This window comes from Rhinolophus sinicus, chromosome 15, assembly GCF_057876585.1.
Source record: "Rhinolophus sinicus isolate RSI-liver-muscle chromosome 15, RSI-T2T, whole genome shotgun sequence".
NCBI lineage: Eukaryota > Metazoa > Chordata > Mammalia > Chiroptera > Rhinolophidae > Rhinolophus > Rhinolophus sinicus.
Window position 1 is genome coordinate 113,282,349 of NC_142515.1, and position 23,767 is coordinate 113,306,115.

General features: G+C 37.7%; 1 long non-coding RNA gene across 1 annotated transcript; it reads left to right on the forward strand.

The window, feature by feature from the left end:
- Positions 1-397: 397 nt before the first annotated feature.
- On the forward strand, positions 398-23,619 carry LOC148755288 (uncharacterized). Its single transcript, XR_016019078.1, has 3 exons — positions 398-502; positions 1,681-1,739; positions 23,522-23,619. It is a non-coding gene; the product is annotated as an uncharacterized LOC148755288 (long non-coding RNA).
- Positions 23,620-23,767: the final 148 nt, after the last annotated feature.

The following is a 23,767-nucleotide window of genomic DNA, read 5'->3' on the forward strand; positions in this document are numbered from 1 at the left end:
CGCACTGTCATTAACCAACAAAGGCCAACTGGAGAGGCAGGTGTTTCCTGGGCAATAGGATAGATCAGTGAGGTCGTTCGCAGAGATTTAAACAGAACAACTTTATCTAGAGATGCGTTTTTGTTTTTGTTTTGATTTTTTCTCTTTTCTTTATTCCCTTGACGAGAACCTGAAAGAGTGATATTCCTTTAAATCTTTCTCGTCCAGTTTTCGATAAGAGATTTCTTGGTTCATTCTTGTTTCCCTCTGTCCCATAGGAGACAGAGAAATGTGTGTATAGAGGTTCAAACTTTTGTGAATAAGACATTCCATGAAGCATGAGCTGGATATTTAAGAACATGGAAAGATAAGCCTCTTAGCTGCTTTTCGTTTTTAATGAATATGCTTGATCCACTCCAGGTTGCAGTCAATCAAGGACAGGAGGAGACCAGGTCTTCATTCAGTGAGCAGACTTCGCTTAAGCTCAGTCTTCCCACAAACCGGGAAATAAGCTACAATTATGGTATGTGATGAATATGAATTTGTTCTTATTAAATCACACTTAATCTCTGCTGTGCTTTTTACGTTGTAACTTGGTTTTTTCCCATCACCCTTTTGGCCCATGCCTTTCTGTCTGAATACAAAGGGAAAACAGCCGTTTCCCTTTCACTAGACACTGAGCATATGACACTTATATGAGTGTCAGGGCCTGCCCAGCATGTGGGTCCCAGCAGTCAAGACGGTGCTGAATAGCAGACCCAATTCTGGTGGAAACTTCATCCTTCTTTCTGATAAACCCTTCCCTCCAAGGTTTACGTCTTCCAGGCACAGCCCAGAAAAACCATACAGCCAGACATTTCTCTATTTATTAATATTTCATTAATCAATCAAATGACTTAAAGAGAAGCAAAAAGTGTGACTTGATTTGTATACCAACCCGGGGCCCATTCTTTTAGATATATTTGGATGTTAAAATAGAAACTTTGGCACTGACTACTTAATTCTTTACTCTGAGTGTTAAAATATATTTAAAAGTTGTAAAGCTTTATTAACTCTTTGATGTAAATCAGTTTTAACCTCAAAAATGCTTCCTTATTTTGAACTTTGAAAAATGGACAAACATGTTTCCTATAACAACTTTACCACTTTGCAAGACATAGACTTAATATTACACAACCTTCAACACCCAAGACAAATTGATCTCTTAGAGTAAAACTGTAATAATTGTAGTATATTGCCATAGTGACAAAAAGATAGCTCTAAATCCGTATGGATTTCATTAATCTGGTAATTGCTGAGACATGGGCTCATGTTTTCCTTTGCACAATCTCTTGAAAAAGGTCTAGCTAAGCAAATTACTATGGCATGGGCAAACCCTAAGGAGAATGCTTACCTAAGGGAATCCATTTATACACAAATTATGAAATTTCAACACATAAACCAGCTGTTTTGGTATGTTACTTCCAAATTATTTATCTTTTCAGTGTAAAGCTTCCCTTAGACAGCACTTGGTTAGCATTCTATTAGTAATTGTGAGAACTCGAACAATTTAATTTCTTGGAGAAAAATTGTACAGATGATGTTTTTCCTTGATACTTGGAGCCAAGAGACTCAATTTAAATCCTTGAACAAATACATTTACTGATGCTCTCTTTCATCTAAAAAGAGAATAACAATATTTTTTTTTTTCTTTTTTTACAGTATCACTGAGGATTAAGCTCTATGAAAAAGAGAGCATGTGCCGGAGTGCCTGGAACATGGTAGGTTCCGAATCAACACTTTTTGAATATGAGGATGAACTTTTAACTAAATCAAATTTTTGTTTTCCTAAATACTTTATTCACTCAAGAAATTTTATGCTGGCAAACACTGAAAATTTTATTTTGTTTTAGAATAGAAAATACTTAAAAATCATTTTAATTTGCATGATATCCTTATCACTACTGTTTAGAGAACAAGAAGCTAACTTTTCCTTTTCAAAGATTGATGAACAATTGTCCATTAGTTCTTGAAATTGAATAACAGGAAATTGTACTTGTTTTTCATATCATTTGGCAATTGTAAGAAGCTGCTGGTCACAAAATGCACATCCAGTGAATTGTAGCCCTGTTGACAAGCCTCGGCTTGAGAGGGCCAGAGGGACCCTCACTGCCAGCAGTCCTGCCATATTTACAGCCTGTGTAAAAATATCATCCTGGGCACTTGGCATTCTGTTGTCTTCTTTGATGAATTCCGTGTGTGGTACTGCCTCACTCAAGGTGGTGGGAGTTAGCAAGGCACCCACTCCAGAGTTAAAAGCATTCACAGAATCGTTGGCAATGGGTTGTTTCACTTTCTGCACTTTGACAAAATAATTCTCATAGTTTTCTTTTAATAAGAAAACATTTCCTGAAAGAATTCTTCCTCTCACCACATCATTAAACCCTTCTTGTCAGGTTTGCAGCATACATGGCTTCAATAGACACATCAGGGTCACAACTGTGACCATATTCTAGCCCGTCAAATCTTGCCATATCTGATGCCACTTTCGATGTATGCAATACTCGTGCATGGTAGCAGACAATTGTATAACTGGTATGCGGAAGGGACCCTTCAGTTACTTTGGCCCCCTCAGACTCAAAGAGTGGAAATTTTCTTTCTTATCATCCCTTAAGAATGCCTTTATAATATTCCCTTATTTAAGATCTCTCTTTTAAAATAATTCTATAGTGGTCTATTAATTTTTTTTTTTTTTAATATAGAGGGGTTTGTTTTTTTTGTTGTTGTTGTTGTTGTTATGACTACTACTTTCAGTGGCCTGTGGGCATGGGGAATTGAAGAGTGCATGCTCTTAACTCCATTACCTGTACATTTAAAATCCAGAAATGTGACGTTTAAGAGCATGTTGACTTTGGGATTCCTGGGGAGGGAAGAAGAGCATGTATCGTTTATAGAGGTATATTGCTCACATCTTAGTTAATACAAAGGTAGTAATTTGGTCCAGGATAGAGCATTTTAATTACTATATTCAACCTCTGTGGATTGCAAGTTTCCAAACCATAGAATATTGGGATTAAAAAATGGGAAACCATCTAGCACAGCATTCTCCTTTGTCAGAATGGGAAAATAGAGGCCTAGAACAGTATGCAACATTGTCAGACATCTAATGGAGTTTCAATTCTAGAAATTATATCTATTGACCAGTCTCTAAGTATCACTTTAACAGCACCATGTTTCTTATATGAATGGAGTTACTTGAAGACCGAGCCCTTAAGAATAGCTACATGTAAAGTAGGACTCTATCCTTCTGCCAAAATGACACCATTAATAATTAATTGGAATTCGGGTTTTAGGGGTGATCCCATTAGTAAGTGACACCAAAAAGCAAAGGATAAATGCACAATAAACACATAGAACCAGGAAGAAGAGGCCTAGTTTACATGGACATTTTATTACATTTTAAGACAAAAGAATTGAATTTATCAAAATCACATTTCACATGTACTTTGGGGATGCGAAAACGGGGAAGTGAGGGTGGAGACATGTTTGGTGGAAAACATAAAACAACCCCTTTCTAACCCACAAACAAAACAGCTCAGACTTCTTGTCATGTTTGGCTGTTTTGAAATATTTCAGCTACCTACTCTGAATCTTCGGATACCTAGCCAATGTCCACATTACAAATTGAGAGTCCGAAATAAAATCTCTGGAGAAAAACAAAATATTTAAAAGAACTTGTAGAGGATGCAGTTGGTTGACCAGCATGCACACCAAACCCATAATCTCCCTCAACTTGTTTGTCAGAGTGTTGGAACAAATCCATATTCAGGGAAGGCATCTAAGTCCTCTCGGCTTAAGCAGCAAAATAACAAATGAGGTACACTATTTCTGTTTTAATTTTAAAACATGTCTAGGATACAGCTCAAGAGCCCATTTTGAGCAGCTGTAATATATAACTTCAGGCTCTTAATATAGATTACTCTTGTGTTGATGTTTGGTGCCTCTTAAATGCTACATTATTATTCATTTTACAGTAAACATCTCCTCACAGTTGCTTTAATACCTACCAAGTCATCATGCCTAATCTCCAATTGTTTCCACAAACCTTCCTCAGAATTTTTCCCAGAAGGCCAAACATCTCTATAAAGCTTCCTTGGAAATGATTGGAAGTGAATCCCTGCTAATTATTTTCTATTCATGTGGTCTGCCAGGAATAAATTTCATACTGGTTTGCTTTCTAAGAGGCCGATATTAGTGTGTGTGTGTGTGTGTGTGTGTGTGTGTGTGTGTGTGTGTGTGTGTGAAGGTAAAGCATGATTACATGCTTCTTGAAACCCTGAGAGACCTACTAGGTTTCCAAATACTCCCCTTCCTGAAACTGCTTAACACCGTTCACGATTAGTCTCCTCATTAAACAAGGAGATTGACACAATGAAGTGTTAGGGCTCTAAAAATTGTGATCCAAAATAGTTTTGCCAAAAATATACTTCTCATAATTCAGCCCAAACTCTTGCTAATCATAAATGTCCTCCAATCCACGAATGGGTGCATTCCTTCCTACTTGGCTTATGTCCATTTCTAAGTTGGTAGATGTACTACTGTCACACGCAAACCCAGGAGTTACAGTCATTATGGCCTACCAGACAAAAAGGCAGGCCCAATATTACACTGCACTTTCCCTTTTTACATCTTTCCATAAAGTAAAATAACCTAAATAATATTGGGACGAAGAGGCAGGAGGACCCTTCTGAAATCAAAAAGGCCAGCCCATCTGAGCAGCCTAAAAACTCAACAATATGTTATTTTGGACAAAATAAAAACTTATCCTACTTTGGCAAAGGAAAGCAATTGGCATGAATGTTGAATGTGCTGAAAATCTTCGCATCAGGATTAAAATTCTCCTAGATAACTTTAAATATATATATATATATATATATATATATATATATATATATATATATATATATATATATATATATATCTGTCTTGCGAAATGGAATCCAAATTGTTGGAATATGTGTCCAGTTCCTGACGTCTTCTCTTCCTTCACTGTCAGGACAGCAAGATTTTCTGCCCATATTCAAGTCTGAAGATTGATTTTATTAAAGGTCTGACCAGACTACTCTAAGCCAACAGAAAAGGAATAAACACATCTCCATCAAGATCTGGTACAGACCAGTTTACCTAAAACACTGAGCTTTCCTTGGATCGCTTCCTGCACAACAAAAGAATCAGGCTTAGACTGTGCTTTGTACAAAATAGGAACCCCTGCCCAAAAGCTGGATTTGTAATCAAGAAATAAAACCTCTTCCTTCCAGAGAGCAAACCAGCCAGTTTAGTTCATGCCATTAATATATTTCCTATGCAAAGAAAAGTATGAACTCATTAGTAATGATTTACAACATTAACTTCCCTATTTCAATTCCAAATTCAACAGAGCTACAATTACCAAGGGGATTATCTAAAAATAAGAGAGAGAGAAAAGGGGGGTTAAAATTATCTATAAATATATTATCAGGAGGGCAAAAAATAAGAACACAGGGGAAAACACAAGACACAAGGAAATATGAAATATGTGCTAAAATATACAGAAAATGCATAGAATAAGAAATAGCATTCTAGCTCCAGCCTCTAGAGTCACTGAAACATTTAATTGATCATGGCCTCTCACACTTGCAACCTTTCTCTTAACAAAGAAAAAGGTCCTCTCAGCCACAGTCAAGTTCCTTGGAAAATCTAAATAAAAGTCTAAAGAAGTTTTCTTTCATAGTTCACTGCACAACCTTGGAAAGATACTGATCGTCTGGCTCAGCTCCCCAAAAGGGAAGAGACTGGTTCGTCTTTGTATTTCCAGAACCTAGGAGGATATTGCGCCCCCTCTCCATAGGCTCTCAGTACATGCGTGCGAGGTGAACTCACTACCTTGTTTCCCCGAAAATAAGACTGAGCCAGACAATCAGCTCTAATATGTCTTTTTGGAGCAAAAATCAATATAAGATCTGGTCTTATTTTACTATAAGACCGGGTATATCATATCATATATTATATCATATCATATATCATATCATATCTTATCATATCATATATCATATCATACTGGGTTTTATATTAATTTTGGCTCTAACAGATGCATTAGGGCTGATTGTCTGGCTAGGTCTTATTTTCGGGGAAACAGGGTAAATAAGATTGAATGCAGAACAACCCTTTCAGCCACGGAACCTAAACGTGCAACTCTCCAGCAAGCCCTGAGAAGACAGGCATGGTTGAGGAAAAGCATACATTGCTGTTAGTACCACTACTGTTAATGAGAGCTATTGCAACACCGGAGGTATTAGGGCTCAGTGGTCTGCTGCCAATGACAATATCAGTGCTTACCAAATATGTTATAATAATAAATATAACTTTCCAGGTCTCACAGATTTCTTTGTGTCTGCAAAACTCTAAACTTGCTCTCAAGCCCCAGGTTCTGGAAACCGAGTTAGCTGGTCCTCTGGAGATGAAAATAGCACTGGGCATCAAGGGTGTGCATTTGAGTGAGGCAGGAGGGTAGATGAGAACCTGGACGCTAATGCTTTCTTTCCTCATATGTTTCAACAGGAGGCTGAGTCAGGGGTGCAGTCATGAGAGCATTGTTCTCCCTAAAAGAAGGGTAATGTTTACCTTAAACTACCCTGTTTTTCAGCTTCCATGAGATGTAACACAGATTGCCTGTAACCATAGCAATCAGTTCAGCTGTGAGCAACCTCACATATTCAAGGCACAGAGGCAGTATGGAAGAGAAAATACTGTTACCAATAGGAACAATAGGGTTAACTCCAGATGCCAAAACGTGTTTGGTTCGATATTGGATTCTCAGCTGCTCTCTTCTGATTCTCAAAAGTAATATTAAATATATTAATTTTAATTCTTCCAGGAATGATGATTAACTTGTTTTCAGGAATATCTTGAGAGTGAAATAAAAATTTGGAAAAACATATTCTCCAACAATGCTCTGTGTGCAAGAGAGCTGAGCTAACCAGTTGAGGGCCATAAAGCAATGTCCGTGGGCACTATTTTTACACCATTGCAATTTTCTTTTCAGAGAAGTATCCAACGGTAAAGGATGTGCTCCATATTTACTGCTCGTACCTAATTTTAGTCTCTTTATATTCCTGGAAATACACACACACACACACACACACACACACACACACATATATCTTATGAAGTTTCTTTTACCCTATCCTAGATGTACAGTGATAGAATAAGTGTTCTTGATTTTCAGGTCAATTCCTTATGACTTATTAATTAACTAAACTTCAGCAATTCCAAACTTTGTTAACTATATCCTGGTATTTCCACAGATAAAACTCAAGGTATTTCAAAGGTACATAAATATCAAATACTGGGAAGAAGAGAGAACGCTACAACAGAATTTCACTTTCTATGAGGCAAGCGTCGCCACATTCTCCGTCATTCAATCAGTTATGGAGTTTCTACCAAGAGCAAGCAGTGTGAGACTTATAAATATGGACAAACACATATCCCAAGTTCATACTATGTGTAAAACAATATGGGGCATATTCTTTATTGTTGGATACTGCTCTGAAACATATAAAGTTGAGATAAAGGTCTTTATTTCAAAACACTTCAGCCTGGAAGTGGAAAATTCAGTGGCAACCATGAAGGAAGTATTTTATCAAAACAAAGACTTTGGAAATAATCCATTTAATCAGAAAATTGTAAAATTTGTTACTTTAGCATAGTGGTAATTGAATCGATTTGATTCAAATTGTCTAAAACCTTTCATTGCAGAATTTGAAGCTTCATAAAACTATAATTTGAAGACTATTTTATTTCCCTAAAGCTCAGGCCATCTATCATACTTTTAATTGAGAAAAGATTTTAAAATGATGAGAAATAATTTCTCAAATGTATTGAGTGTGAGGGTGTGCGTCTGTCTGTTTAATTTCCTTTTGGCCCTGTGCCTCCCCCTGAAACTTCTTTTCTCAAACTCCTTGGCCCAGGCTGTAAGTGACCATCAGCCAATACCAACCATCTAACTTGTAAAGTATTGGAAGAAAACAAATTGAAGATAACTTTCCCCCATGACCACCTGAAAGGAAGACATACATTTTAGGCTAACAATAAGATTTGCTAGTGTTCCTAACCGGGAGAAACCATCACTATTGTTAAATAGTGGTGTTAGATGACTGGTCGCTATTCCCTTACAACTGAAATATACTACTGCAAAATTTTCTTGCTAGTAATGCTGGTTATCAACTACTTATCAGAAAATGAAGTAACAACATTCACACCAACCCCATTAGCTTTCAGTAAGCCCAAGCCAGACAGGACTAGAACTCACTTGTTACTGCACAAGAGTTTCTCCTGTGTCAAAGAAGCCCATTTTTTCCTACTTAGGCATTTCCTGGTGGTAATTATGTAAACATCCAATTTTGTATGTACTAACCACTGTTGGGTAGCTATCCTTGCAACCTGAATGCTTCCAGGCCTCCTTCCTATGTGAAGTCTTAGAAACGTTCCTACAGAAACTATAGCAGCTCTTTGGCCCACCTTCCTGACAGCAGTACCTCAGCCCTCCAGTTATTTCTAGGTCTCTCCTGATGGTTCCTCCTGAGTGCTCAGGAATACGTCTTCTCATGTTCCTGTGTTCCCACCCCGCTTCCAGGCACCTTGACGCGGCCTATTCCTGATGCCCTCTGTGGAAATAGCAAGTCCATGTCAAACCATGAGTTGTTTCCAGTGACAGATTTGCAAGTGTCCCCTGTTCAGCTAGGTCCATGGGGACTGAAGCAGGGCTGAGTTCTCACAGTCTCTCCTAAAAGTTTCTGTGGGCTGCTACCGTGTTTCCCCAAAAATAAGACCTAGCCAGACCATGAGCTCTAATGCGTCTTTTGGAGCAAAAATTAATATAAGACTCAGTATTATGTTATATTATGGATGTTATACTATGTTATATTATATTATAGCATAGTATATTACATAAAACCCACTTTCAGATTACAGTAAAATAAGACTGGGTCTTATATTAATTTTTGCTCCAAAAGACGCATTAGAACAGATGGTCCGGCTAGGTCTTATTTTCAGGGAAACACGGGCGTTCCTCTTTTTCAAAGTCGTTCTGGGCCCATCTCAGACTAAGAGAATAGACCTTATGGCATCTCCATATATCGTCTTTATATCTGTAAATGTGTAAAGTGCATTCTTTGTGCTTTAGCTCAAAAGAACAAAATCAACTCATAATCTTACAATCTCCTGGAGGGATGGATCCAGCCTTCCAGTCCTCCGAAGTCAGATACAAAAGGCCAGTATATATATTAATATATACATATATGTAGATGTATGTGTATATATGTATTTAAGCATATGTATTATATATAGGATCATATTATGTATGCAAAATCCCATTTATAAGAAAACAGGGACTGGGTATGGTAATTTAAAAAATATGACTAGCTTCCAATGAAAATACAATTATTTGACCAAAGTCGTTAATTAGGCTCATTGTTGCCTTTAACCCAAACTAAGAATAAGGACAATATCTATGGTTATAATGAGCAAATGCTTAAGATTATTGTAGCTACAAACACTTCCTGCCCTCAGTTGATGGTTAAAGGCTACAACATACTACTTACTAAATGCTCAGAAGTAACATTTATGCAAAAAAGGAATTAGTTTTAAAGTACTTGTAGGATACCTGTTACTTGTAAGACACTAATGACACAAAATGGATTAAAGAAACAGGCCAGCCCTGAAAAACATGAAATTTGCATTCAGGGCTGAGTTCAAGCTATGGTTCTGCCCATTACTGGCTCTATGACCTTGAGACTCTTCATGATCATTCTCAAGAGATGCAAGTATGACAATGTACATGGAACTCCTTGCCATCAGTATAGTGTCACACAGATATTTGTTATATAATTGTTTGTGAACAAATACTGAATACATACTATATGCCAGGCATTGTCTCAAATACTAGGGTTATAGCAGTAGACAAAAATAATGTCTGATTTCACCAGATTATGTTATAGTACAATCAGGCCAAAGGCTGCCCTGTGCCACACACACACACAAAAAAAAATCTTACACAAATATAAATTTATATTTTTTTAGTTTCCAAAAAATATATATTAAATCAGGCCAGTATCCTAACCTAAGTATCCGTATTCATTCTTGCTGGAGCAGAGATGAATTGGCACCTTAACAATCTGTTTAGCTCACCTCATGCTTTTTTCCGCTCTCTACTCTCTCCCTCAATTGGCTGTTTCTGTCTTTGCCTCATGCACATGGTATTCTGTTTCCATTCCCTTTTGTGTAGACAAATGTGCACACTCAATTTCTGGTGTGTGTGTGTGTGTGTGTGTGTGTGTGTGTGAAAGAGAGAGAGAGAGAGAGACAGAGAGACAGAGAGACAGAGAGAAAGAGAGAGAAGGAACGAGAGTGATAATGAATAATAGGGAGCCTGTGAGAAATCCACATTCCTTTGAAGAAACATAATCTGATGTTAATTAGTGAAAATCTTTACATTCACTTTCTTCTATATTGAAGCGTTTCTGATCATCTTGTGCTGCAATAGCTAATGTCAGTACTTGAACCCCCATTTTTACTTTATTGAGGTAAAAACACTTAACATGAGATGTACCTTCTTACCAGATATTTTAGCACAGTTTATTATTTACAGAAAATATGTGAAGGTTATAGAGTTCTCCTATATTCACACCCAGTTTTCCCCATTATCAATATATTTTATTCATATGGCATATTTATTCAGATTACTTCAGTTTTTCCCTAATGTCTTTTTTCTGTTTCAGGACCCCATTGTATTTTGTTGTCATGTCTCCTTAGACTCTTCTTGGTTGTGATAGTTTCTCAGACTTTCCTTAATTTTGATGATCTTGACATTTTTTAGAATGGTCAGGTATTTTATAGGATGTCCCTTGATTGAAATTTGTATAAGGTTTTTCTTATGATTAGTCTGGATGTTTTGGGAGGAAGACCAAAGGGGTAAAGCGTTATTCTCATCACATTATATCAAGGGTACATACTAGCAATATGACATCACTGTTGATGTTTACCTAGATCAACTGGATGAGGTACTAAGAACCCTTTTTACTTTGCAGAAAGTTTTACCAATTATTATATTTTCATTCCTAAAATCATTCCAAAGTTATTTACTAGGCAATCTCAAAATACTCTATTTTCTCCAAAAAATTATTCTTTAATTTTCACTAGAAAAATATATTGCATATTTACTAGTCAATAGCATGGAACTGAAAATATAGGCATAAATAAGACTCGTCTCTACTTGCAAGAAGAGCTTTTGATCCACTCTAGTACAAGAAAGAGACTTGTAAAAGCATAGTAAGGCCTGCTCTCACCACTTCCATTAAATACAGTAGAACAAATTTTACTAGTGCAAAAAAAAAGGAAAATAAAGAAAAAGATATCCATTTTTAAAAGGAAGAACTGAAATCTCTGTTCACAGCTGACAGGATCTGAGATGTAGAAAACCTTAAAGATTCTAGTAAAAAAAAAAAGTTTTAGAAATAACAAACTCAGCAAATTTGCAGGATAAAAATCAATACTCAAAAATCAGTTGTTTCTTTGTATACTGAAAATGAACAATTAAAAAAGAAAACTAACAAAATAATTTATTTTACTATAGCCTTAAAAAAGATTAAAATACTTTTGGAGAAACTTAACCGAGGAGGCAAAAGACTTCTACACTGAAAACTACAAAGCATTGCTGAAGGAAGTTAAAGAAGACACAAATAATGGAAAGATATCCCTTATTCATAGATGAGAAGACTTAAAATCATTAACATATCAGTATACCTGAATTAGCTTGATAGGGCTACCATAAGAAAATACCACAGACTGGGTGATTTCAACAACAAAAATTTGTTTTCTCACATTCTGGACACTGGAAGTGCAAGATCAAGTTACCAGCAAGTTTAGTTTCTCCTGAGACCTTGTCCTTGGCTTGCAGATGGCCACCTTCTCATTGTGTCCTCAAACAGTCTTTTTTGTGTATGCATGCGTCCCTGAGGTCTCTGCCTCTTCTCATAAGGATAGTATTCACATTGGATTAGGGCTTCACTCTTGTGACCTCATTTAAGCTCTTTAAAGGAGCTATCTCCAAATTCAATCATAATAGGAGTTGAGCCTTCAACATAGGAATTTTGAAGAGACATAGTACAGTCCATTACATGACCTAAAGTGATCTACATATTCAATGCAACCCCTATCTGCCTCCCAATGACATTTTTTTCAGAAATAGAAAAATCCATTTTATAATTCTTATGGAATCTCAAGGGACTCCAAATAGACGAAATGATTTTGAAAAAGAACAAAGTCTGATATCTCACACCTCCTGAGTTTGAAACATGTAACAAAGCTACAGTAACCCTAACAGTATGGTACAAGAATAAAAACAGACATATAGAGCAATGGAATAGAATAGAGAGCCCAGAAATCAACCCTTATATATATGGTCAACTGATTTTTGACAAAGGTGATTTTTGACCACCCAATGGGAAATGATAGTATTTTCAACAAATGGATTTAAAATTGGAAATCCACATGGAAAAGAAAGAAATTGGACCCTTAACCTTGCTCCATATACACAAATTAACTCAAAACAAATTAAAGACCTAACTGAGACCCAAAATTGTAAATCTTGCAGAAGAAAACACAGGAGAAAAGTTTTGTTACATTGGATATGGCAATGATTTCTTGGATGTGTTACCAAAAGTACACACAACAAAAGCAAAAATAAACAAATGGGACCTACATCAAAATTAAAACTCCTATGCATCAAAGGACATAATCAACAGAGAGAATAGGCAATGTATGGAATGTGAACAAATATTGCAACTCCTATATCTAAAAATTAGTTAATGTCGGCATACGAGGCCCGACAATTAAGTTCATGAACTTGTTGCAACGATGTTGCTAACCTTTTTTGATATAAGAGGATTATATATTATTAATTTGTACCAACTGGATAGTTAGCCATGTTTACTATTTGGAAGTGCTGAAAAGGCTGCATGAAAATGTTAGACAACCTGAACTCTTCGCCAACAATTCATGGCTCTTGCATCACGACAATGCACCAGTTCACACCGCACTGTCTGTGAGGGAGTTTTTAGCCAGTAAACAAATAACTGTATTGGAACAGCCTCCCTACACCCTGATCTGCGACCCAATGACTTCTTTACCTGACGATAAAGGAAACATTGAAAAGAAGATATTTTGATGACATTCAGGACATCAAGGGTAATATAATGACATCTCTGATGGCCATTCCAGAAAGAGTTCCAAAATTGCTTTGAAGGGTGGACTAGGTGCTGGCATCGGTGCATAGCTTCCCAAGGGGAGTACTTCAAAAGTGACCGTAGTGATATTCAGCAATGAGGTATATAGCATTTTTTCTAGGATGAGTTCACAAACTTAATTGTCTGAACTTGTATGTAAAGAACTCCACAACTCAAAAAAAAAAAAAAAAAAAGTTCAAAAATGGTCAAACGACATGGATGGACATTTCTCCAATGATATAAAAATGGTGAATAAAAAAAATGGCCAACAAGCTATGAAAAGATGCTCACACAACTATTAGAGAAATGCAAACCAAACCAACAACAAAAAATGATATCACTCACATTCATTAGGATGGCTACAATTTAACAACAACAACAAAAAACAAATAACAGGTATTAGTGAGGATGTAGAGACATTGAAACCTTTATTCATTATTGGTGGAAATGTAAAATGCTGCAACTTCTATGAGAAACAGTATGATGGTTCCTCAAAAAATTTAAAATAGAATTACTATATGATGAATAAATCCTATTTCTGGGTATATATATAAAATAATGAAAGCAGAGTCTTGAAGAAATTTGTATACCCACGTTCATAGTAACATTATTCACAACAGCTAAGAAGTGGAAGCAATCCAAATATCTATTGAAAAATGAATGGATAAACAAAAAGTGATATATATATATATATACATGTATATATGTGTGTATATGTATACACACACACACACACACATAGTTTGTTCTCCTAGAAAAGAAAGGAAATCCTATCATATGCTACATTATGAATGATCTTTGAGGCTATTATGCCAGTCACAAAAAGGCAAATACTGTATATTATATGCTACATCAAAAGTAGTCAAATTAATAGAAAGAAAAAGTAGAATAATGCTTGCCAGGAGCTGGGGGGCAGGAAAAATGGAGTGTTGTTTTTTAATAGGTACTGAGTTTCAGATTTGCAAGATGAAAATATCTGGAGATTTTTTTGCCTAAGAATATGAATGTGCATAATATTACTAAACTGTATGCTTAAAAATAGTTGAGATGGTAAATTTTATGTGTTTGTTTTTTTATCACAGTTAATTTTGGGTTTTTTTTTTACATACATACAGAGGATTAAGGGAAAATGTCTAAGTAATAAAACTAACCTAGAGCAGGCATAGTGGTCATTTACATGTGACACTGGGAGAAGAAAGAATCCTTTCTGGACAAAGTGACTCATGAGTCGGTTTGAAGGATAAATGGAATTTTGCCCTGCAGTCAAGAAAAGAAGGAAATTCCAGTAAAAGTGGACAGCATGTGCAAAGCGAGCCTGTGTGCATGGAACCATGAGTAGTTTAGTTTTAGAGAAGTGGCCATGAAGGGGGACGGAGCGGTGGGCCAAGAGCCTGGAAAGCCCAGGTGCATTGGGAGCAGCTTGGCCACCAGGCTTTCAAGCTGCTGCAGCCAAAGTACTGGAAGGCAAAGCCATGCTTCCCGCAGGCTCTAGCTCGGATGTAGATGTGATCAGCTGGTCACGTGGTGTTCCCTGGAGGGCAGGGAGACAGGGCACTGTAGCATGGCATCCCTGTATGCAGGGTATCTACAGGATCTGACTCAGCCCTGACTCGCTGGCACTCTCTCTCTCGCATACATGAATACATGTGTGCACACCATTACTCCCTAAGATCTGCCATCCCATGTAGGGTAAGACTTCAGATTCGACCAATTTGACTCTTTTTCTAGAGCTTGGCGGTAGGTGGGGAGACATCAGCCATGGCCCAGGAGTGCAACAGCCTACTTTACTGTTAGCAGAAGACATTCCTGTGGTTACACTATTCCTTCTTATCAATGACCCTTGAGAACACAAAGCAGCACCCAAAGGGGAGCCAGAAGGGCCTTGCCATTAGATGCCTGTCATGCACTATGAAACTTGCCTGGATTTAGAGGGAAGCTGCTACTTTTCAGGAAAGGCCCAGCTTAAGCTAAGTGGACACCTTAGCTTAAGAATCCACTTTATGGGTTTCACATCCAAGGACAATAGTCCCTGATTTTTATGTATGAAAACTTCCCATTGATTCCAGAAAGACCTTCTCCTAGGATATCACTAGCCCTAAATGAGACGTAAATTATGCAGCCTGCACGTTTGATAGAGGAAAATAATCTTACTACATTCTTCATGTTCTCTCTCATCCCCACATATCTCTTTGTCTTCAAGTTCTGGAACTTCTAGAATATAATATATAATGTGTAATATGTAGTAACATATAGTATTCCCTCAGTAGTACTCTGTCATCAGAGTGAAGACAAAGAAAAATCCTTTTAGGGTCAGGATGCTGCCCCCTCTCTAACCTCATCTCTCACCATTGACCCCTTGGCATTTGATGTGTCATCTTTCCTAAACTACTCACCAGACATTCAGCAATCAGGCCTTGTTCTCTCTCATCACTCTGCCTTTGCATGTGCTGGTCTCTCTGCTTGAATTCCTTTCCTTATAGGATTTCTATACTTACCTTGGTCTGGATAACTCCTGATCTGCCTACACCACTTTTGGAATTCTGAGATGGGTATCCCTCATCCTTGCTACCCTAGGCTCTTAGGGTTCCTCTACATGGCAAATATAAGTGTGTCACCATTGTCTATATCCCACTCTCACTAACAGGGACCATCCCTTTTTCTGAACAATTGTGGTTCATGTTGAGTGCAGCAACTCAGCCATCCTTCTGATCTGCTATCCACAGCATAGAGGCTTTCATTCTTAGGCTTAAGACCCTGTTTGCAAGATAATTACTATACTTCAAGGACTCACATCCTCATTTCAGTGTCTCAGACAGGGAGGAAGAAGGCAGAAGCTGGAAGAGGGCTACTACTTTTTAATTACAGGATGGGGAAAACCCCTCAGAATTCCTCTCATGTCTCATTGGCCAGAACTTGTCATATGGCATCATCCCTCACTGCAAGGAAAGCTGGGAAAGCAAGTATCTGATAATGCAGAAAGAACTGTCCCAATTGGCCCAGTCATGATTCATTTCCTGGAGCTAGTACTTGACCTACCTGGGATTTTGTTACCCAGGAAGACGCTATAGGTTTTGGACACTCAAGTAATAGTATCTGCCACATCTAGATTTGCAACCTAGAAACATTAAAGATACTCTTGAATATTACACCAATAAGAAGTGAAATGTGAAGAGTAATAAAAACTATACAGGTGGTGATAAAATAGTTCTATTTATTTTGGGGGTCTCAAATAGGTGTTTTGTTTCAGAATTATCTCAAATCATCAAGATATTTTTAAATCATTAAGATACAGGTTTGGGGGAGAAAAAAAAAGAGTTGAAACTGCCATAATTATTGTATCAATTAGCCACAGATTTTAAAAAATATATTTGTTTTGGGTGTTTTGTGACTGAGGCTCTTCTCTGCAGATACTCAATCTCAAAGTGGATGACAAGTCATTTACACTAGACTATAAAGGATATGGTCAGATGTGATTTTTGTGCGTTTCTTTTATCCTTGTCTCTATTGAAATGAATTCACCTAACCTTAAAATAGGTCTAGGTTAGTTAGCTCAGAAGATTAGTACATTGGATGAATGAAGACAGCATCATGATGTTGGGTATCCATCAAATCAACGCATACTGTTCCCTGATAGCTGGGGGAAGCTATCATTGTCCCTAATCACCTCTATGCTACCGTAACTTCATGTCCACTACCTTAATCCACCCATTATAGATGTATCAAGAGATAAGAATATTTTTTGGTGCCTGGGCTAATCATTTTCACAAGGTTGCATGAAAGTTCAAGCAGTAGGTGAGGGGGGCAGCTGGATGGCTCAGTTGGTTAGAACGCGAACTCTCAACAATAAGGTTGTGGGTTCAATTCCCTCATGGGATGGTGGCTGCGCCCCCTGTAACTAAAGATTGAAAACGGTGAATGGACTTAGAGCTGAGCTGTGCCCTCCACAACTAGATTGAAGGACAATAACTTGGAGTTGATGGGCCCTGGAGAAACACACTGTTCCCCAACATTCTCCAATTAAAAAAAAAAAAAAAAAGCAATAGGTGAGAATTAGGAGACACAGGTTTCCAGGACTTACTCTTTCTTGGAAAGAATGCAAACACCTGTCTCTTTGGATTTGCTTTCTCCTTCTCTAGTAAAATACAATCCGGTCCCGTCCCTATTCAAAAATAAGTGTGCTCCTCTCTATCTGTTTCCACGTAGAAGCCAAGTGGGAACCAGGGAGGGGTGAAGGAAAAAGGAGGCAACTTGGGCAGCTTCTGGCCTAAGCCAGAGTTTGGAGATTCTCCACAAGGACCAACCTAGATTCCCAAGGAAATGCACAAAAGTCATGGTCAAAGATGCAGATATTAACAATATGTTTATGTTTGCTGGCCATAGTCTTCTGTGCATATATGTCCCTCAGTGTTCTTTCAAGGAAGTGGTAGGCCAAGCACTAAATTTGGGAGTTCTTAGGCCAGGTAACTAATGTATTTCTTTCTTAACCATTTATTCCCAACACTCTCCCACCCTAAGGCCAGGCATCTTGCAATGTATGCCCTTGATTATAATAGGAAAATCCCAAAGCACTCTGATTTAAAGAATCATGTATAGATAATACAGTGAAAAGAACACAGGTTAGGAACCTACACATCTGGGGTTGACTCTCAGCACAGCTGCTTTCTCGTTCCAGGAACTTAGTGATTTATCTAGCCTCTCTGAGCCTCAGTTTCCTTACTGCATTAGTAACACTTATCTCAGGAACTTATTATGAGGATTAGATCTGTAAATAAAGTAATTAATAGTTTATAAAATGTGCCAGGCATCTAGTGCACGTTCAATAAGTGTTTATCTACCAACTGAGCAGCATTACTGGAAAACTAACTCAAAATTCTGATGATAGGTCAACAATAAGAGGTTCTTATAAAAAAACATTTACTTTTTTACATAAATAGTAGGGAAAGATACAGATGATGAGCTTGTGTTTCCAGGCTACTGATGTTACCATAATACAAATTAGTTGAACCAGAAAGAGTAGATTAGCAAAGTATTTATTATCTTTATTACAGGATTTTAAAAAGCAGCAGGTTTAATTGCTGACCATATTTGAAAGACTCCAGAATAGCACAGGACTGATTAAAGGTCTGTCACCACAGATTGCATGTGTTGATTTTGTTTCCCCAAAAGTATCCACATAGCAACTTGGCAGTACACAAATATTCTAAAAATTCTAACTGATTTTACAGAAAATAATAACTGCACCCCCACCTAAAATGTTAGGTCGCATTTTCACTTGAAAGACTCATAATGCTTTTCATAAGCTAACAATTTTGTTCATTCCAATCCTGTCGTTGTGAATTTGAAAGAAAGGCACAACAAATAGGTATTAACTGAAGTGGGGCCTTTTTCCATTGTTTTTTTAAAATCCAAATCTGTTGACTGAAAGGATACAATACAGAATCAGAAGGTCAAGGAAATTACTCTCAATTATACTGTAATCACGGCCCTGTTTTCTGATCCATCTTTTAGGGTTAATTTAAGGTCATGCCTCATGCCTTACATTTCTTGTAGCCAGTGCAGCACTTGTCAGGATGCCTGTATACAGTCAGCACCCAGTGAACGTTTGCCCCATTATGCTGAGTTGATCATCCATCTTATTCACTAGACTTAGCTTTGAATAACTTACATTTCCCCCCCCCCCCAAAATTAAGACCACCCATGAAGGTAAAAAAGGCAGAAGGCTGTGGTGGCAAAAATACAGATAGGGATTCTGATCTCAGCTTTTTGTGACTTTGAACAAATCACGTGAACTTTCTAGATCAATTCCTCCATAATATGAAGTTCCTGGACAAGCAGCATATGCCATACTGTAAGGTCCAGGGATGCTAAGGCATTCAAAGTAATGTATGTGGAACTGTAGATACTTGCGGAGAGACAGTATCAAAATGGATTTTTAAAAATTCAGGATTATTGGGTTAAAAGCTAGTATTTCAGGATGCCTGCTCCGAAAGAAATAACACATATTTACCTTTACTGGTATGTTTTAAGCTACATTACTTTAGCGTTACATGTGATATAGTCATAAGGATTCAATTCAAGAGAGCAAATATCAATAAAGGTCTGAAGTTGCTTGCATTTTTATCAATTGTTATTGAGAGTCTCCTCTTTTCTTTTTTCTTAATATATTTGGCAGAGAATGCAATGTACTTTTTCTTAATGTATTTGGGTTCCATGCAAGAACTTCCTACCACTATCCTGAGTTATTTTTCATGTGATGTAATGAAAAAGAAATAAAGGAAGTTTAATCCACTGGTCCTTCAACCTTATCCACACTTACCTCGTGACAAACCCCCGATGCCCTTAATTAGTTCCCAAACTTACTAAAGAATGTGGAAGATCTTAGATCCTTACAAGGCGGTTACAGAGGCTCACCTTTTGCCAAGTCATATGCAGGTGGCTAAAGAGTGAATTAACTTCATCTACATTTTGTGTCACACTTGTTCTTTCTTATGAATGTTTCTTTAATAGTCATGCAAAGCACTCAGTAGGTAATTCCCCACCCAAATGGTTGTTACATAAGTGACCCATGCAGCAAAATGTGGGTCATTTCAGATCCACCTCAGAGAAAGATCCCAGCTTTATAAAATCCACTCTCCAGCCTCTGGTACACAGGGTTACAAGTGTGGGTCTTTACACGGTAGGGGGTTTTGTTTTATTCTGTTTTTTAACACTGCACATAAGTGCACTTCCTTTCTCCACTTGTAACGTATGGGATAAACGGAATTCTTAACTCACACAGATCTCACTGTCGACCCAATGAATGGCACGGATCCGACACAGACACCCACACACTTCCCTTGGTTACAGACATGTGCTAAAGACCAGAAGTCCGCCATGGCTCTGCTGAATATATACTCCTGTTGGATTTCCATGAATTTGGGTTCATTAGATTGTATGTTAAATATGTTTTTAAAATAAGAAGCAGTTTCATTCTTCCTACCTCAAGTTTAGGGTGAGTCAGAGAGGTCTCCACGGGGAGCGAAGCAGCCACATTAATGTCTTGACCCCGGGAGGAGCCTCTCAAACCATCTCCGAGCAGCCGAGCCAAGCCCCAGCTCGCTCCCGAGCGCTGTGGAGCAGAACCAAGTTTTAAATGTCTTCATCTGGTCCCTCCTACTTTCATGGTTGCTCTGGGGGTGGTGAGAATCAGGACGCAGTGAAAGCTGCTGGGACATCTGACTCTTTATTTTCTTGGCTCTAAGTGTCTTAACTCTGCACCCGTCCTCCTGACTGTGCAGAACTTCACTTTTGAGAACAGAAGCAAAAGGAGACACGCAGAGAGGTGCAGGGGCCGTCCGTGCTGTTTAATGAGAGGAGACGAGAGGCCCCACACTCCCACGATGCTACTGGGTGCTCTGCCAATCAAGGCCACTTTCCCAGTCTCCAACCTGAACTTCCCCTCCACAATATGGTGATGGGGGCAAGCACTCCTATGAAGAAACTGATTTTAAGTATCCTTACATTTTAGAAAGTACCTCCTAGTTCTGTCTTAGGAGTGTGTTTGTATTTCTTGGCTAGATGTGGTGTTTGGGGGAAAAGGGTGTGTGGAGAAAGAGAACTGTCTCAAATACCTGAAAATCAGTTATATGATTAGACCTGCTCTTTGCTGTCCCAAGGACAACACCAAAGTAACATGGTGGAAGTCATGAGGCAGGTTGAGTTCCATATAAGAACTTCCTACCACTATTATGAATTACAGTGGACTGCTAGGAGTAATATCCAGCTTGTGGAGGTATCCAAGCATGCTCTGGACACTCACTTGCTGTGGAAATGATGCAGACGATTCGGTTGTCAGAAGGGAAGTGTGTTGGGAAACAAGAACATTTCGGTGCTCTCGTCTTACTTTCCCACCTCTGCTCATAGAGAAGGAAATGTCTGCCCAGCTTTAGCCCCTCCCACCACCCTGTGGGAGGAGTACATTCCAATCTGATTGGACAAAAGCCAGCACCTGTTGGTATCACATTTTAACAGAGGGTGTTATTGTATCTTGAGAAGAAATGGGCATGTCCTGCTTCCTTCTTTCACTTCCTGTATCTACTCAAAGCAATTCTTTCCTACTTGCTCTTTAAATTTTTGCTTCACATATTAGACCTCCAGGGCCTTGCTCCACTTCCTCTCTTGACACAAAAGGACATCAGGCTTAGCAGTGGGGTAAGCAGCCTAGGTCAGCTTGAAACATGCTACCAGTGAAGAGAGGCCTCTCCTTGCTGCCTTTCCCCTTTTCCCCTGACACAGATAGGTACAGCAGACTGGCCTTTGTCACATTGCCGGAATGAGATTCTTAGGGTTTGAGACTTCCTTAAGAAGAAGCTAGAGGATGCATCTAGGCTTCCAGAATTAAACTGTATTCTCAAATCTAACAAAGCCTAACAATGTGTTTCTGTTTGCCCATCCATTAACCAAGTTGCTTCTTCTTTCCTACTCAGCTATTATTTTCGTATGTACAATCAAAATCAAAAACAATAACCCAACCAAACAGAGGTACAGTGGTACACTTATGCAGAGTAGTCTGATCAGAATACGGGTTTTTCCGTAACCATTACGAAAACATAAGCAAAATTTTATAAGTGTATGCACATTGTCCTCTGGAAAGACTCCAGGTTTTTCATTGCAAATGGTGAGATAGAATATATGAGAATTTGAGAATCATCACGTAATTTATAATACCTTTAAGCCTAAGTCCCGAAGATTGAGTCAAATGTGGTATTTTCAATGTAGCCTAATACTTTCTCAGTTCAATCATTATCCATTACGTTTAAAAAAATGCAACTAAAATTTCCACAGATTTACAGTGCTTTTGTAGAATTGATTATATCTGTTGGCATTTTCTACCTGTTTAATCAATGATAATTTTTTGGAACCTACTGTAGAAAGTGTAAATTCCAAATAATACCCAAGAACACGTCATCAGCACACCAGTTATATACAGATGCCTGCAGTTGCCATTTGTTACAAATAAACAATAAACAGATATTCTTTGTATCTTTTAACAGAAAGTTCTTTCTTACTTGAAGAAAATTATTCCTATAAAAATCTATCCCTCAAGTACTTTTCTTGGGGTGTTTCTGATACCAATACAATGAGGAATACAATGGAAGTGTTCACAGAAAAGCCAGTTTTCAAGACCAATGAGAATGAAGATTAACTCAAATAAACTTTGGAATGTCAGCCAAACCCCTGAAACTTGTCAACAGTTCACCACTAAGTTGGTTATGCTTTCGCAGTAGTACCTTATCCTGAAATGACCTGATGGAAAAGTCAGTGTCAGATGACATATGACATCAAGTGTTCAGTGAGAATTCTGCTGGCATAAAATTCTATTTGACTCCACATGCTCAGTGAGAACTGAGTACCTTTTCAATCTCCAGCAAAACATACAAGACTGAAATTTAATTCCTTAGGGAAGAAACTCTCAATGGCATTAATAGGTTTGGTTTTGGATTAGAAAATAGTAACTCCCTAACTGAGGTATTTTTTATTTCCATAAAGGGCATTACTGACATTAATTTAACTTATATGTGACAATTATTTTACATTTTATTTTGCTACTAAAGATGCACAAAGGGGTCTGTATTTCATTCAAAACTGAAATAGAAAGTGTTTAACTAGTTGGCTTTTCCCTTTTCCCAAGAAACATTAACTCAGTATTTTACCTAGCTTGACTTTTCAAATATGGTGTTTTATAGCACCTTGATTTATAGCTGAGGATATGTAAAGGTTATGTCAGCATTTACATTATAAGGCCATGTTTTCATGGTTTTATAACTAAGTCATAAAAAATAATTCTAACTGAAACTTGAAATGCCAAGTTTCCACCCTAAAACACAAGGTTGTTCCTAGATGTACTGCACACCCCCCACACACACACCTGAATTGAACAACTACTGTTTTATAAAATACATTCATTCAATATGTACCCTGATGAAAATGAATTGAAAGAAAGTCAAGGCTGTGAAGTGAAATCAAACATGGCTGTCATCTACTGATAGCCAGTTACATCCTAAGATATATTTTAGTAGATTTAAAGGCTAATTTAATGACAAAAGAATTGATTGTGGAATTTTCAAATACTAGTTAAAGATTAAAGGCAAAAAAGAAGAAGTAATATGTCCACACACACACAAAAAAAAAGCTTTTTGTTAAGTAGAAATGTTTGCAACTTTCTTCAGCACTGTATAGTAAATATTCTCTGAATCTCTTTGCAGATGTGATCCAATGTCCTTGAACACATTTATTACAATATATCATCTACACAGCAACAGACAGGGCCATGCTCATAAACCAGAACTGGCGCTGGATCTGGTAAGTCATTAAACAAACATATTTGTATGTCATATGAGGCTTGTGTGCCCACTCCCTGACTATTAAAGGGAAATAGATTTCTGATACTCAAATTACTTCCTAAGACATGTGAAACTGTGGCCTCAAATCACACTTTACCCAATTTTTTT